At 39.3% G+C, this 16,677-nt stretch overlaps 1 long non-coding RNA gene across 1 annotated transcript; it reads left to right on the top strand.

The window, feature by feature from the left end:
* The first annotated feature begins 13,244 nt into the window (after positions 1 to 13,244).
* LOC108261383 (uncharacterized) lies at positions 13,245 to 15,145 on the top strand. Its single transcript, XR_001811475.3, has 2 exons — positions 13,245 to 13,407; positions 14,804 to 15,145. It is a non-coding gene; the product is annotated as an uncharacterized LOC108261383 (long non-coding RNA).
* The last annotated feature ends 1,532 nt before the right edge of the window (positions 15,146 to 16,677 follow it).

The raw sequence follows: 16,677 nt of genomic DNA, 5'->3' as shown, positions 1-16,677 counted from the left end.
CCATCCACCAACCTCACACTGTCTGAGAGAGAGAGAGAGAGAGAGAGAGAGAGAGAGAGAGAGAGAGAGAGAGAGAGAGAGATAGTTTTATTTTTATTTTATTTTTTATTTCATGTTTTATACACACACACACACACACACACACAATTTCTCTCACCACACACACACACACACACACAATTTCTCTCTCTATCACCACACACACACACACACACACACACACACACACACACAATTTCTCTCTCTATCACCCCCCACACACACACACACACACACACACACACACACACGCACACAATTTCTCTCTCTATCACCACACACACACACACACACACACACACAATTTCTCTCTCTCTATCGCACACACACACACACACACACACACACACACACACACATTTTCTCTCTCTCTATCACCACACACACACACACACACACACACACACACAATTTCTCTGTCTATCACCACACACACACACACACACACACACACACACACACACACACACACACACACACACAATTTCTCTCTCTATCACCACACACACACACACACACACACACACACACACATTTTCTCTCTCTCTATCACACACACACACACACACACACACACACACACACACACACACACACACACACACACACAATAAATCCTGTGTAAACTGTAATCATTAATCGGGACCTGATTTTATAACTGAGGCCGCAGAAAAACCCCTGAGGATGATGTGTGTACGCTCATGTACAGCTTTTTAAATTCTATAAAAATGAAAGACTTTCACTGTTTATAAAGTTACGATCAGTCCAGGAAAATTTCTCCCATTTCAGGATTAAAAATGGTGGCTACTGTTAAAGTGAGAAGTGTGTGATGTTTTAGCGTGAATAATCAGTGTGTACTTACCAGCTGCTGTGAGTGTGAGTGTGGATGAGAGAAGAATAAAAGTCAGACAGATTTCCATCTCCCTCCTCGCTGTACACGATGTGTTCACCTCCACTCGCCCAGAGAGACTGAGAGAAGTGTGTCCCCTCACTCAGCCCCCTACAGAGAAAGAGACAGAGAGACAGACAGAGAGAGAGAGACAGCCACCAATCACACACACTGTTACCTTATTAGAAAGACGAGAGGAAATCATCACACAGCCTCAATAACAAATCAGACGAGGCATCTCTCACTTTCTCCATATATATCAAAATAACGTCAGCGCTGATGAACAGAGCTCCGCCTCCCGTCTCTGAGGTGTGTGACTGAGGAACAGAGCTCCGCCTCCCGTCTCTGAGGTGTGTGACTGACGAGAGTCGACCACATCACACACTGATTTCAGAGAGAGGAAGCACTCGGCTGTCGTACAGCATTAATGCCTGACAGCTGCACAGAGCAGATACACACACTGATAAACCACTGCAGCACACTGCAACTACATCAGCTACACACACACACACACACACACACACACACACACACACACACACACACACACACACACACACACACACTGATAAACCACTGCAGCACACTGCAACTACATCAGCTACACACACACACACACACACACACACACACACACGCACATACACACACACACACTGATAAACCACTGCAGCACACTGCAACTACATCAGCTACACACACACACACACACACACACACACGCACACAGTTAATATTTATCATTACATTATTAGAACATTACATCATGATTTAAATCATTTCTAGACTTGTGTTTTGTTTTTGTTTTTTTTACTGAAGAACATTTATTTTCTAATAATTTTAAGGAATATTAGATAATTTTGACAATTTTGAAATAATTCTTACCATTTCACTTCCTATTAGATATTATTTTTTAAATACACAAGCATTTAGTCTGGGTTTCAGGATTAAAAACATGAGTAATTAAAAGTAAATGATTATTTCATTATTTTTTATTACTAACATTAAATTTACCGTCCACAAGATGGCAGTAAAGCACTTCCACACTGAGATTCCTGTTTAGTGAAGTGTGTTTTTCTCTTAACTGACCTGCTGAGGGCGCTGTGAGGATTATTATTATTATTATTATTATTATTATTATTATTATTATTATTATTATTAGGGCCCAGCACTGAAAGTGTACAGGAATAAAATAACAGCAAAATAATTTCTTGCTTTTCACCCGGAAGTATGCACACCTGCTCTTTTCCCATGTACCCATTGTCTGTTCTGTGCCCACATCACGCGTTTACGTGCACGCGCTCGTAGAATAATCATAGCTTAAGGATCAGAACCTGAGTAGACAGAGTATGTTGATAACCAGCGTCATGGTACCAATAAAGCAAACTGAAAGATGTCGGGGTTATAAGGTTTCAGTCCGTTTATAGAATACGATGACGTGGACGAGAAACTTTAGGAAGACAGGGACCATGTGACTGAGACACACCACCAAAGGCCTTTTCTCAGGAAATTACATTTAATGGTCTATGGACTCAACAAATGATGTCATTATACTTACAAAATATTCATGCATTCTGACCCACGTTATCTTTTTCTTCTTCTTGCTTATCTTATTATTAACAAATGGATATGAGAGAGGTAAATCACTTCCATTATTACTTAACCAGATGTGCTCTCCTTTCACAACACTTTCAGTGCTATAAATTATAGTGAGCTTAAATATCACTCACACAGCTCACCTGAAATGATCTCATCAATTATTCTATATAATCAAACACCAAAATGTCTATAATCTTACCTTTAATCTTTGGAAACAGTTGATATTATCATTCTTGCTTAACCGGAACTTATTCATTGTAATTTTTTTGCACGTGTGTCCTGCTATCACATTTAGCTAATATGTACATTTACCTAAACTGTGATATGTTGCACAGTTAAGTTCACTTTGAGGAGACTGTACTCAGTATCATTTTGTACGTGACAAATAAAGCTTGAATCTTGAATCTATTATTCAGTGTTTTCAGAAATGTGTTAATGTAATTATACTAACACATTTTTCTCTTTATTTTTTTATTTTAAAAATTGCCTTTATATTCATTGCTGTGCTTTTAACTATAAAGTGTACTATTTCAATATATTAACGAAATCCTCTATGAAATGTTCATATACTGACATGCTAATTAGAAAGCTTACTGCAGCTAGCTATGTTGCAAGCCAGTTCAGTATTTGTTCATTTATTTATGAATATTTTTATTTTCTGAATGGCTCCTCATAATATCTAAAACGATCGATGAACAACCTAATGTTAATATCACATCTTAATAAACAATATGAAAACAAACACGACCTTTTACATTTCCACAGTGAGAACATTTTATTGCTTTAATACAAACTGCCTTAATCCCCCACTCCACATACCACATGATCTGCCTGTACACAATCTGTTCAAAAGAAACGATGACAAAAGATCAACACAGTGCTGCTTTAATAGTTTAGTATTTAAAAATAATCTAATACATAGTTTTTGATCATATAAAATGTTTTGATTACAGTCACTCACACCTCCAGGGTTGGGGGTTCGGTTCCCGTCTCCGCCCTGTGTGCATGTTCTCCCCGAACATCGAGGGTTTCCTCCAGGTACTCCGGTCTCCTCCCCCAGTCCATAGACATGCGTTGTAGGCTGATTGGCATTTCTAAATTGTCCATAGTGTGTGAGTGTGTGTGATTGTGCCCTGAGATGGGTTGGCACCCCCTCCATGGTGTCCCCCGCCTTGTGCCCTGAGTCTCCTGGGATAGGCTCCAGGCTCCCTGTGACCCTGTGAAGGATAAACGGTACAGAAAATGGCTGGATGAATGGATGACTAGAGTCATTTTATAAAAGTTTGTTCATAATAAAACTCCACAAGGTGGCAGCAAAGTACTTCTAAATTCACTTATCTGAAGCGGGTTCGGTCACTTCACTGACCTGCTGAGGTGTAGAGGTGTAGAGCGTCAGGATTCCAATCAGGAGTGCCAATCTCAAATGCTTTCAGATTTTTTATAACAATAAAATTATGATTACAAAATGTTTCATAATAATGTCATTAAAATAAAACAGTATTTCAGCAACAAGCAATAAATCAACTAGAATCTGACTCATGCATAGATCTACTTCAAAGAGTCTGCTCCAGGTCTCCTGATATTTCTTTTTTTTTTGTTTCATTTAATTTTCTTTATATTTTGGCTCAAGTTATCTGAAAGTTATATATATATATTTATAGTCAGGAGCTGAGGGAACTGGGGGATCAGTATAGCAACACATTTTCATGGCTGCCTCATCGAACCCATCGAACTGAACACTAGAATTTGGACACCTACCAAAGCTCAGAGTTCGGACATAAAAGAGTCAAGTCCCCTTTATTTCATCAGCACACTTAAAGACAAGTGTTGGGCAGAGTGCTGAACAATAAAATCCAGCAATTCCAAAAATGAAATAAATCAATACTTTAATAAAACAATAACAATTAGGGACAAAACAGTCGATACAAGGGACTTTAAAAGACTCAAAAGCCTGGGGGAATAAAAAGTGTTTTAAAATGGATTCTCCACATGGCTTTATAAAAAGGGGAGGAGGGGAGCAAATGCAAAAGCTGAAGAAGTCCAGCCTCATTATGATGTCATTCCAGTGTCCAGCGTGAATTTAGTCATTGAGAGATCAAGATATGGTGCTATACCGTGCTGAACAAAACACACTAGTAACCCTCATAGAATTTGTAATGGTTTTAATGGTTATAATGGGAATTGTATTGGTTTTAATGGAAGCTATAACAGTCCCTGTGGGTCTCTACTGGTACATTGTTGCCTTCTATTGGTGGCACATTATGCCTAGTGGATACAATTAAGGACCAATAATGGTAATGGTTTTAATGGTTAGCTGATGGTTTGTAATGGTATTTGTAGTGGAAACCATTAGAATTTTCCTGTTGTTTCTTTTTTTCAGCAGGGTATACCCATGATCTTCCAATCCAGTGGACATGTTTGTCCTCCACTCAGAAGCGTGTGTACAACAGCTAGTGCACTTTTAAGAGGTGCTGAGCTGACTACCTGCCCAGTGTTATTTATTATAGGAAAAGCTACGGGGTGGATGGCCACAGAACCGTGACCTTCTGACTTTAGAAAGTCACTTCTATTTCCTTATGCTCCAGGCTGCCAGGGCAGTTTCCTGCAGAACTACAAAGCTGATGTTCTCTCTTATATTCATGATCCTGACCTCAAGGAGGTCAATTGTTTTCCTCACACACCACGAAAACATTAGGAATCTATCAACTGGCAGATTACTGTATTTAGTTCTCAAAGTTGGGTTCAGGAAGTCCGTGAAACTTTACAAAAGGGTCCATGATTTTTCTAATTTTATTGCAGTAGTGGAAATCACAACCCAGCATTATCAGTTATTATGCCTATAAATAATGTCAACTGTAATTGTATTTTATTTGAGTAAAAATAGGTGTACAATGCAGAAATGATGTTGAAAAGAATCACACATTTAAATAAATACCTTGGGTCTGTAACTGTGAAACGTACAGAACCCCTGATTTAGCAGATTCAACTTTTGAATGAAACTTCTATCCATCTGTTTTCTGTAGCGTTTATCCTACACAGGGTGTCGGGGAGCCTGGAGCCTATCCCAGGGGACTCGGGGCACAAGGCAGGAGACACCCTGGACAGGGTGCCAACCCATCACAGGGCACAATCAGACATATATTCACACACTACGGACAATTTTAGAGATGCTGCTCAGCCTACGACGCATGTCTTTGGACTCTGAGGAAACCCGAGTACTTGGAGGAAACCCCTGAAGTACGGAGGAAACTCACAGGGCGGAGGCAGGATTCAAACCCCCAACTTATAAAGTCAGAAGCCCGGAGCACTACATTTACAGAAGGATCCGGTTGTGTGACTTCATATTTATTTATAATAATCATCTGGAGAAATCTGGAGAATCATCATCTGGAGAAATCTGGCCCGTCACTCTTTCCATCAGCCGGACTGCAGCTTTCACTCCAACGCGTCTGTGTGTCTCAGGTGAGAGAAAGGCTTCGGCTGTCATCTCTTACAGAAGCGTTTCTGATGCCGGTTCCAGCAAATTCAGGGCAGCAGAATGACACGTTTCACGGCTGCAGGTGGACACCTGTGTGCATTTTAGATCCACAACGGAAGTCAATTGAGCTTTAATTTAAGCCGCGTGCCTGTGTGTGTGTGTGTGTGTGTGTGTGTGTGTGTGTGTGTGTGTGTGTGTGTGTGTGTGAGAATTGTTTATAGCTTTCTAGTAACACTCGGAAAGGTGTGATGCTGATGTGATGTGCTTTTAGATGAGTTGCAGATGATCTGTGATCTGATCAATAAATCCAATAACACTAATGACGCGTTACATTTACAATGAAAAGTGCATTAAACTGCAGACCAGCGCGCACTTCTTTATGGGAGCTGTCCCTTTCCCCTTTATTATTATTATTATTATTATTATTATTATTATTATTATTATTGTTATTATTTTTATTTATTTATTTATTTATTTATTTATTTATTTATTTTTCTGCATATTTGAGGGTTAATGCTGCACAGGTTGAATGATCCGACACCCACAGATGAGATCCTGAGAATGATGTGTGTATTGAATTTAAACCAGAACTGAATGACTGTGTGTCAGAGTGAGAATATTTGCAGTGGGAATGAATGGGACACGCTTCATTGTGTGCATTGTGCTAGATGTAATAATAACGCCCTCATTTTCCCTCCTCTGTCATTGATTTGTTCCCTCGGGCACGAATAAAGGACTTCTTTTGGACAGACATCATCCAGATAATGAGTTTAATCAGGTTCGAGTAAAAACAACAACAACAAAACACTGGAATTCAGATGCTGCAGGTTGATCAGATTCCAATCTACACTCGCCCACTCCATCAGCAGTGCTGAATGAGATTCTGACCCGAGGATTCACTGAATGTTAGACACATTTATTGGGGTTCTCAAGGTTCTCCAATCCCAGCACTGATAAAGAGCACAATAATTCAGCTGCTCCAGGATTTTGCGGTGGAGAAATGAACGCAACATGAAGGAAACTACGCGATATTCGGAGGAGCTTTCAATTTTTCTACATTACTGCAGATTTTCTGCAGATTCGGACCGAGACGTGTCATGTGACGTCATCACGACGTGCGTTCAGCCAAAGCCCTCTGCGATTCACGTGCGTCGAACATGAGTACGGCTAAAAGGTCTCGTTTACCAACAAACCTCACCTTGTTTACCTTGTGATCTCTGTGCTTTCTCAGAGATCTGTGGGATTAGTCAGTATTTCACACAAGACTCATCTCCAAAGCAAAGAGAGCGTGAAATGTCCTTTTCAAAACTGCAGCTTCCAGTGCAGAGTATAGAGCACATTTCATGCTCATAAGAGTAAAAAACATCAGAAGTGTGGAGTTGAAAATCTTTGTGCAGATATTTACCAAACTTGCACTTCAGGTGTTTTTGATTCTGAAAATACAGCTTTTGAGGCCGATTTGGATGTTCTGGAACTCTCAGTATCTCAATTTCCTTCACAGCATGATGAAGACGTGCATTATTTGCTTCAGCAGAAACTAGCATCTTTTTTTCTTCGGTTGCAAGCAATTCTGCATGTTTCTAAAGCAGCAGCCCAGGAAATTGTAAATGAACTTGGCAGTATGTTCTCATTGCTGAAGAGTTTGCCCCAAAATTAATTGAAGATGTTTTGCGTAAGCACAACTGCATCATGCACAATACAGTTATCAATGCCATAAAAGAGATAAAAGTTTTTTTGCTCAGAATACAAAAGAACAGTTGTTTTTTTTTAAAGGAAAACTTTAAAGTGGTGGAGCCTGTTGATATGTAATAGATGCATCTTCTTCAAGAAAGTTTGTTTTTATTGCTATTTTGCAAATATTGTCAGAGCTGTTAAACCGCACTGACATTTTAGATAAACATTTGCAGACAGAAGACAGGGAATATTTTCCACAGTGGGCCCATTTTAAAACATACAGGGATGGTCTATATTGTAAAGAGGATCAGTTATTGTCTTCAGAAAAGCTGAGTATAGCTTTGGGATTGTACATTGATGATTTTGAAGTGTGTAATGCATTAGGAATATATAGATAGAAGCATAAGGTCTCTGCAGTTTATTGGGTTCTTTCAAATTTACCAATTCGGTATAGGTCATCTGTGCAATCAATATATCTGGCTTGCCTTTCTTATAGTAGTGATGTGAAAAAATATGGTCACAATGCCATTCTTGAGCCATTGCTTAAAGACATAGAAGTACAAGACAATCATGGAATATATGTTCATTTTCCCACTCCGAACAGTTGAAGCTATTGAAAACATCCTTGTGGGATTCGACAAGGGGACAGATTTGGTTTCTGTGAATGGTGTAAAAAGTGACTGTGTACTTAATAGTCTCTCTTATTTTCACACAATACACGGGTTCCCCCAAGATTTCATGCATGATGTATTGGAAGGGGTAATACCAAAGGAACTGTGTTTATGCCTCTAAACCTTTCATTTCTAAACGTTATTTTACATTGGATGATCTCAACTCAATTATTCAGTCCTTTCCTTTTAAACACTGTGATAAAACTGACAGACCTCAACAAATTCCAAAATCCTTTGCATCAAAATGCTCTACAGGGGGTAATTACCATGAAAATTGGACTTTGTTGCGATTTTTGACATTGGTGATCGGTGACAAACCTGAGAATGACGTAACTTGGCAAATTGTTTTGGAACTAAAAGACATTGTTGAAATTTTGTCTCATGGACATTTTTCAGAAGAGTTATTGCACTACTTGGGGTTCTTGTTAAAAGAGGTCTTTCCTGACATCAGTCTGTTACCCAAGCATCATTTTCTAGAACACTACCCTGAACTTATGCGTAAATTTGGACCACTGGGAGATTTCTGGACTGTTCGCTTTGAAGCCAAGCACAGCTGTTTTAAAAGAGTGGTTCATGATGTTCAGAATTTTAAAAATATCTTGCTCACTCTTGCTACAAAGCATCAGCTTACATTAGCTTATTATCTAGACTTACCCAGTCTTCGTTCATCATTGATCCTTACATTGCATGGTTCATTGAGCACTTGAAGTGTTATGAACTAGAAAAAAGCCATACCTCTGAACTAAATATTGTGGAACTACATGAACTAAATGGACATTACCCCTTCTACCCATACATCCGAGCAGGCAAATTAATGGTGGTTGCTAAAAACCTTTCTCCTTCATTAAGGCACAGTTTGGCTGTTCATGCCTGTTATATTGATTAATTTAGTTTGATTTGAGTTTAGATGTAGGAACTTTGAATGGAGGGAATATGGTTCAGTGCTGTACACCTACATGGGCTGGATCTGTTTATGCCTATTATCACTTCTATTAATTACAAATTCTTTATGTAATTCTTGCCAGTTTTCTCTGGATACATTTCTAAAGGTTACACTCCCACTTCAAAACGCTTCTTCGAGTGATCAACTCTGAACGGGACATTTAAAAAATTTAACTTGACACTGTTCCTGACACAATCCATGGTCTCAAAGAGGTGCTGAACAGCAAACTGCAGCTAAGAGACTGTTTTGATCTTCAATATGAAGATAATGACTTTAAACACTTTTGCAACCTTACTTCAGTAACTGATCTGCCCAAAGAGAAGGCGACACTGAAGATCCCATTCAGTCACTCTCATATATTTTCAGACTCAGGTTTGGACACTGCAATATTGTCTACATCATCCTCTCCATAAACAGCTTCGTCTCAAGTAAACAGCTGTGTCTCAGTCACCTCAGAGTCATTCACATCCATGGCCTGCTGACTTTATCATTCCCAACTTCTCATATGATGTTGAGCTGAGACTAAAGCATGGTAACAAGGCAAGCAGCGATGGAACTCTCTTGACAATGTCCCGAGACACGCAGACCGAAATACTGGAGAAACTTGCTGAAGCGATGTTTGCTTACAAAGCCTACCCAGACAAAGAGGAAATCAAAAGTGTGGCCATTGCGCTAGTTGGTAAACACCCCTGTCTGAAAGAAAGAGGCTCATCAGCAGGGTGGAATGGGTGGAAATTAAGTTTGACATGGAAGATGGGAAACTACAGATGCAAACTAAGAGATGCAGGTTGCGAAGAACTCAAAGTGAATTCTGCAAAGAGAAGTGCAGAGGGGCTGCAAGGAAAGTGAAACAAAGTGAAAAAGACTAAACGCTCTGAAACAAACTTTCTCCCAGACCTCCCCCCAGGAAAAGACTGGAAACACTGGAAGACAAAAGAGAACTGATGTCCCAGGAGATGAAAAAGATAAATCCAAACATGAGTTTTGTGAATGCAGCCATGAGCAGTACGTATTCTCTCCGGAGACAGGAGATAGTTGAAGATGAGCCTCCACTGTCTGAAATAAAAGTGAGGTGGCCAGATCTTTTTAATGAGAGACAGGTAAAGTTTTACTCGTGCTTATCTGATGCTGATATGTAGGCACAGTTTAGTGTGGCAGTTGAACTGGTGTCTTATAGCAAGTTGCCACAGTGTTTGGACGGTGATCACTGATATAACTTTGCCTTTTTTGTCATATCCAATATGAAAAAATTATTAAACTTGCATTTTTTGTTCTTTTACCTAAAGTAAAGTGTAACTTTATGGACTTGGCTACATTGTACAGCAGTGCTGTAGTACTTTGGTATGGAATCTTATGACCTTTAACCTGCACTGTGAAAATTCATATGAGTTTTTTTTGCAGTGTTGTTTAACATGTCTCTGTGTTATGTTTGTTTGATGTTCTGTAATGACTGAAGATCAGCGCAGAATTCACCAGACTTGTGTCGATGGACCTGAGCGAGTCCTTTCATGAGGGTCTTGACAAACACGCCTCAAAGCTGCTGTATTTGTACCGCTCGAGGCGCTATGCAGACATCGCAGAAATGAGTGCCATACTGGAGAGCCTGGATAAAAATGTGAGATTTATTTCAAGTGTACTTATTTTGTAAACACTGTGGTCATTTCCTTTCTTGCTATTTCTCTTGTCCTGCATAAATTGTATCTAAATCTTTTGTTACTTTTGAGTCATCAAATCACAGGAAGAGGGTTGCAGTACTGCTGGGGCTGCCACTGCACATGTGGGAGAATCCATCTCAGTTCTTAAAGATCTGTGAGGTAAGTGTCTGTGAGGAAAGTAAGAAGGGATTATGGAAGATAATCAGATAATGGAACTCCATGTATTGATATTTCCAACTATTTTGATGGTGTTTTCATTGTTTTATTTTTGTGAGTGATGATAAATTTCAGGAAGTTGTACTGTATTTTTTACCACTGTCTAATATTAATTCATCTTGTGTGATAACTAGTGAAGTTAAGATCGGTTCACTCATGCTGTTCTTAAGTCGTTGAGCTTGTGAGGTTGTATGTGTGAAAGCACATTTTAAAGTTTGTCTTTGTTTTTAATACAGCACACAGATTCTGAAGAAGAGTTAATCAAGGGCATGACTGTAGGAATCATTACAGTTGTGGATGATGTGATGGAGCCTGTTCCGTGTGACTGCAGTGGTGTAGCTCTTGTAATCGAAGAGGTTGTCGTTCTACGCAACTTTCTGATGTACCAAATGCATTTGTCAACTTGATGGGATTGCTTTATGCACTTAACATAAACTACCCAAAAAACTTCAAATACACCTTTGAGGTCAATCAGAGGCTGTTCATGAACATTGGAGCTGATGCCTGCAGTGCACTAGTACATTCACTTAAAAATAAACTGCTGAAGTAGAGATGGGTGTTATGCATTTCTTGTAAGAGAGATTTCATGTGTTTTTGTGTTACGTGTATGTTACAGTTTCTGTGCCTCAGTGACATGACTTCAATTTCGTTTTATATTTTCATTGCTTTAAGTGTACTTTCACTTTTAAACACTGGTCAATTGAAATGTAATTTTGTTAGGCAAAAACAGATTTCTGCTTGCTTTTCTGTTTATTTTAAGAAATTAATGTAAATGGCGCACTTATATAGCGCTTTTATCCAAAGCACTTTACACTGTGTCTCATTCACCCATTCACACACACACCGATGGTAGCAGAGCTGCCATGCAAGGCGCTAACTTACCATCGGGAGCAACTTGGGGTTCCGTGTCTTGCCCAAGGACACTTCGACATGTGGAGTCACGCGGGCCGGGAATCGAACCGCCAACCCTACGATTAGTGGACAACCCGCTCTACCACCTGAGACACAGCCGCCCCTATTAATGTAATTAATAAATGTATTTTTTTTTCACAATTGTAGTAGATTTTTGTTTACTCAAATTGATCTTTTTTCCCACAAACATACAATTTTTAACCTTTTGCTATATAAAGAGTTAAAAGAAACACTGGCTATTGAAGCTCTGGATATTTGAACCTGTTTGTGAATTTATAATGGAAACAATTGATAGTCTTTCATATGGAAAAATGGGTTGTTATTTATTTGGTCGAACTTGCTAATGTAAGTTAGGAAAAGAAGCCACATTAAGTTAAATGAACTCAAATTTTAGTAAAGACAACTTGATGTTACGATCCCGCCGGCAGATGGCGCTGTGGCGACAACGTGCACGAGCAGCTTGAGAGCGCGCACGCGCTTGAAGTGAGCGTGGACGCTAAAGCTGTGTCAAGTATTGCCAGCTGTCGGCAATTCAGAGACTGGTTACTTAAACCTCTCGCGTGGTTGCGCACTTCGGATATTAACTCGAAGTAAAGCAGAGCAGAAGGCGCCATGCTCTGTCTGTTTTCCTGTTCCTTAGCTTACGCCTTGTTTATGCCATGCCGGAGTTAAGATTGTGTATGCCCTGTTATGAGTGCTTCTGTCCTGTCTTGAGTCCTGTGTCTTAACAGAAAAGGTTAAATTCAACTTACTTTTATAACTGTATTTCAACTGAACTTGGGAAGTCTGCATTACTTGAAATGAGTAGTTGGGTCAAATATTTATGTTAACAAAACTCAAGTTGAAACTAATTCTTATGTAAATACATCTCAACTGAGTCCAAGAAAAAAGACAATGCAATAAGTTAAGGTGAGTGAGCAAACAATTTTTTTTAGTGTTCTAAGTGTAGACTCTACCCTAATGTGTAGTTCACTTCTGTAAAACTAATCTACTTTTCATTTTCAGCAGCAGGACCAGAGACAGACTCCACAGCACAACATGACCAAGATGATGACACTTGTACTTTCTGAAGAATAAGGCTTGTTTTCTTTAGTCACACTAATTTATTCATTTATATGATTCATTAATAATTTATGAAGTTCCTTTTTTTTTTGTTCTACAGATGAATTTGTTGGTGAGACTGCAAATTTTTTTTAGCTGGGTTTCAAAGTAAAATGACTTCGCTTGCTGTCCATAAAGCAGTGGTTGGAGAATCACATCCACCCGACTAAAGGAGTGAGATGTTAGAAATCAACGTGGAGTTGAGGCTGAAGAACTGTCACAGGAGACAGGTAAACAGATACTCATATATACTTGCGTTGTGATTGAAAGGATTCAATGATCAGACACCTGACCATGGTCGTTGGGATGTACTCGCTACGTTCCAGCAACCTACTACAAACTATAACGTCACCACTACGAATATATGGGAATCACAGTTGCATCTCTGGAGCGTTATTTGGTATATCGTTGTGATGAATATGGTCCGGTCACGTCTTCACAACGTAAAAGTAACTGTGCTAGCTGGGTATCAGCACTTACCAGTGGTGCTCAGCGTTTATCAGCCATTATCACATGTTTGGCTGTTATCAGTGTTTATTTTGAGAGATTATGGGCATTAATCAGCGGTTATAGTGGTATGAGCCATTATCATATATGAGCAGTTACTAGCGATGGTCGGTGTTTGTCACCGTGATCGACATTTATTTATTTAGCAGCCATAAATTATATCAGCGTTAATTGGCGATTATCTACGTTGAGGCGGGGGCGTGGTCCAGTGTCGGTTTGTGAATGGAGGGCGGAGTCTGAAGGTGAGGATGAGGAACGCCCACCTGTGGAGAAGTCAATTAATGAATGTTCTGTGATGCAGAGAGCAGGTGAGGAATAAAGGGGAGGAGAGAGAGCGCGAGCGTGTGTGTGTGTGATTAAATTTTCTCCTCTGAAAAGAGGAGAAAAGTGAAAGTAAATAAAAGGAAAGCCCTTTTTGTGGGTTTAAACCCAGTCTGCTTCCGGTCTCCTCATTTCGACATGTAGGGATCTTTAACCATCTTTTACCAGCCATTAGCTGTGTTTATGCAGTGGGGTGTGTCGTGGTTCAAACGTCACCCTTATTATAGTTAGCATGGTAGTTTAACGTAGCTCCGGTCGGAGCGCGAGCTGTCGCCGTCACAGCTATTAAAGACGCTCTCATGACTTTCGTATGTTCCATCGTGAGTATCACGTCATCGGATCACGGCAGGTAAATCGTTTAGTTCTGTTACTCGAGCTAAATTATTTTGCATGCTTTCCAAATTGAGGTTGTTACCTGTTTGTTCTTAGGGTCCTCGATGTTGCATGCGTTAAGGCGGGCTGAGTGAGGTGTGGTCATATCGGTATAGCTCCTCCCCCTCACTCGCGGAGCCACGTTGCTGCTTCATACTCTGATTTGGTTTTATTTTGTTTTGCGTCGTGTTGGTTGCGGTTACTGAGATCAGTTTTCTTTAATTCACTGTGTTGTAACAGTCTTTATCAGTTATACTGATACTGCTATGTGGCAGTAGTGGTTTTGGTCAGTCTTGGTAAACTTGCTACCTGTAATCAGTTTGAGCTCGAGGTGATCTGTGTGTTTGTGACGGTAAGTTTGTCTTTTTGTTTTATTCTTCTGTTTTTGTGCAAATTGTGAGTGATTTTTTTGTTTTCTCCTTGTAGGAGCTGGGTGCTTCATGAGGCTGGGGCGAGTTCTTTGCTGCACCTTTAGGCTTTAATTAATTAATTAATTAATTCATTAATTAATTAAGGGTCGTCGTTATTGCTGTTTATTTGCAGTGACTTTTGTGGGTATGATTCTGATTGGTGTGGTTCTTCTCCCTTTTGTACAGCTGGTGCTGTCGTACTAGCCTCATACAGGAAGCCTCAGTCCTCCTAGTCTTATTGTTAACTTTCTCTTGGGACTGTTTTATTGACCAATGCCTGACTGCGTTGGCTGCTTCTTTTAAAATAATTCTTGGCCAGTCTTTTTAACTTAGAATAAAATGTATTTTTGTATGGAAACCCATGCCTCTTGCCTGTTCAAGTGGAACGTACTTGCGTGTCCTTATTTGGGTTATTTCCCCCGTTCTCTCGGGGTGGCGTAGTTGGTACAAAACGAACGAACGAGCCACATTGCTACATTTATAACCCATTATGTGTTTTACCGGCCGTTGTCGCGTCTATTAGCTTTTATCGGCAATTGCCGAGTTTATCGGCCATTAATGTGTTGAAAGCCAGTATACGCATTTGCCAGCTGTGATCAGTTTTATAATCAGCAGTTCTGGGGATTTTACCAACCGGAAGTGATATGTAGGACACAATATTTAGTAGCGCGCAGGCCGTAGGTGGCGATTTGGTCGGGATTATGAAGTGTTACGTGGGCGGACAAACGTGGCTGATGGGCTGTTGCACGGCGTCGAGGGAGCCAATCAGCGCTCAGTTTCATGGCTGAACTGGGCATTTACAGACAATAACCGAAATTTGGTTTACTAAAATTACTGCAAAATAAAATAAAACCCAGTTTGAATGAAGGCTGATGAGTGGTCATGGGTACATTAAAAACCATGTAAGAATGCAATATTAAAAGAACATGGACATAGGGGTCAGTTTACCATGAGGAATATTCATTACACTAACCCCATCATTTAACGTTTCCTGACGCATCTCATTTCTATTATCTTTGTAATAAAAAATAAAATTGGTAATAACCAATAAACATGTATATTTGTGCTCTAATCTAGTAATTGTCTGTAATTAAAAAGAAAATAATTAAGAATTCTAACCATTTCACATCCAGTTAGATATTGTTTTTTACAACGCACATTTAGTCTGGGTTTCAGGATTATAAACATTAATAACTTAAATATAATTATTTACTTTTATTAAAAACATTTAAATTTTTAGGCCACAAGATGGTAGTAAAGCACTTGCACACAAAGATTCCTGTTTAGGGAAATGTGTTTTTCTCTTAACTCACCTGCCGAGGGCGCTGTGAATATTATTATTATTATTATTATTATTATTATTATTATCAGTAGTAGTATAAAACTACTAACATTATTCTGTTCCTCATAGCTGATATGTTCACACACACTTTGCACATGTGTTCAAACTAGTAGTAATATAAACAGAAAGAAAATAATTAAATAGTGTCCAAGAGTGCAAAGCCGCCATATGTGAAAGCACCGCCATGTTAGTTCGTGTGTGTGAATACATTCACGTTTACCTCAATTGTTCATTATACAGTGGAGTTGAAGGTTAAGGTTTGAGCTCAAGGATGTGAAGTCACAACAGTCTGGTGAGTATCTGTTATTTATTTATTTAACTTACACCCAATCAAAATAATAAATATTTTATTATATAAATATAATAAAAAATAAAAATCTGCACTTACACCGCTACTTTGTGGATTTGGATTAAAGCATCTACTAAATAAATAAATGTAAATGTAGTTTTTACTGCCTGAGATGTTCTATAAGGACATTGACCACAGATTCATCACTACAAGAGCCACTCACTCAACTCAAACACAGATCACCACATTATACTAAAAA

Source organism: Ictalurus punctatus, chromosome 19, assembly GCF_001660625.3.
Source record: "Ictalurus punctatus breed USDA103 chromosome 19, Coco_2.0, whole genome shotgun sequence".
Classification (NCBI taxonomy): domain Eukaryota; kingdom Metazoa; phylum Chordata; class Actinopteri; order Siluriformes; family Ictaluridae; genus Ictalurus; species Ictalurus punctatus.
Note: the sequence above shows the minus strand (reverse complement) of the source record. Positions and strands in the feature narration are given on the sequence as shown.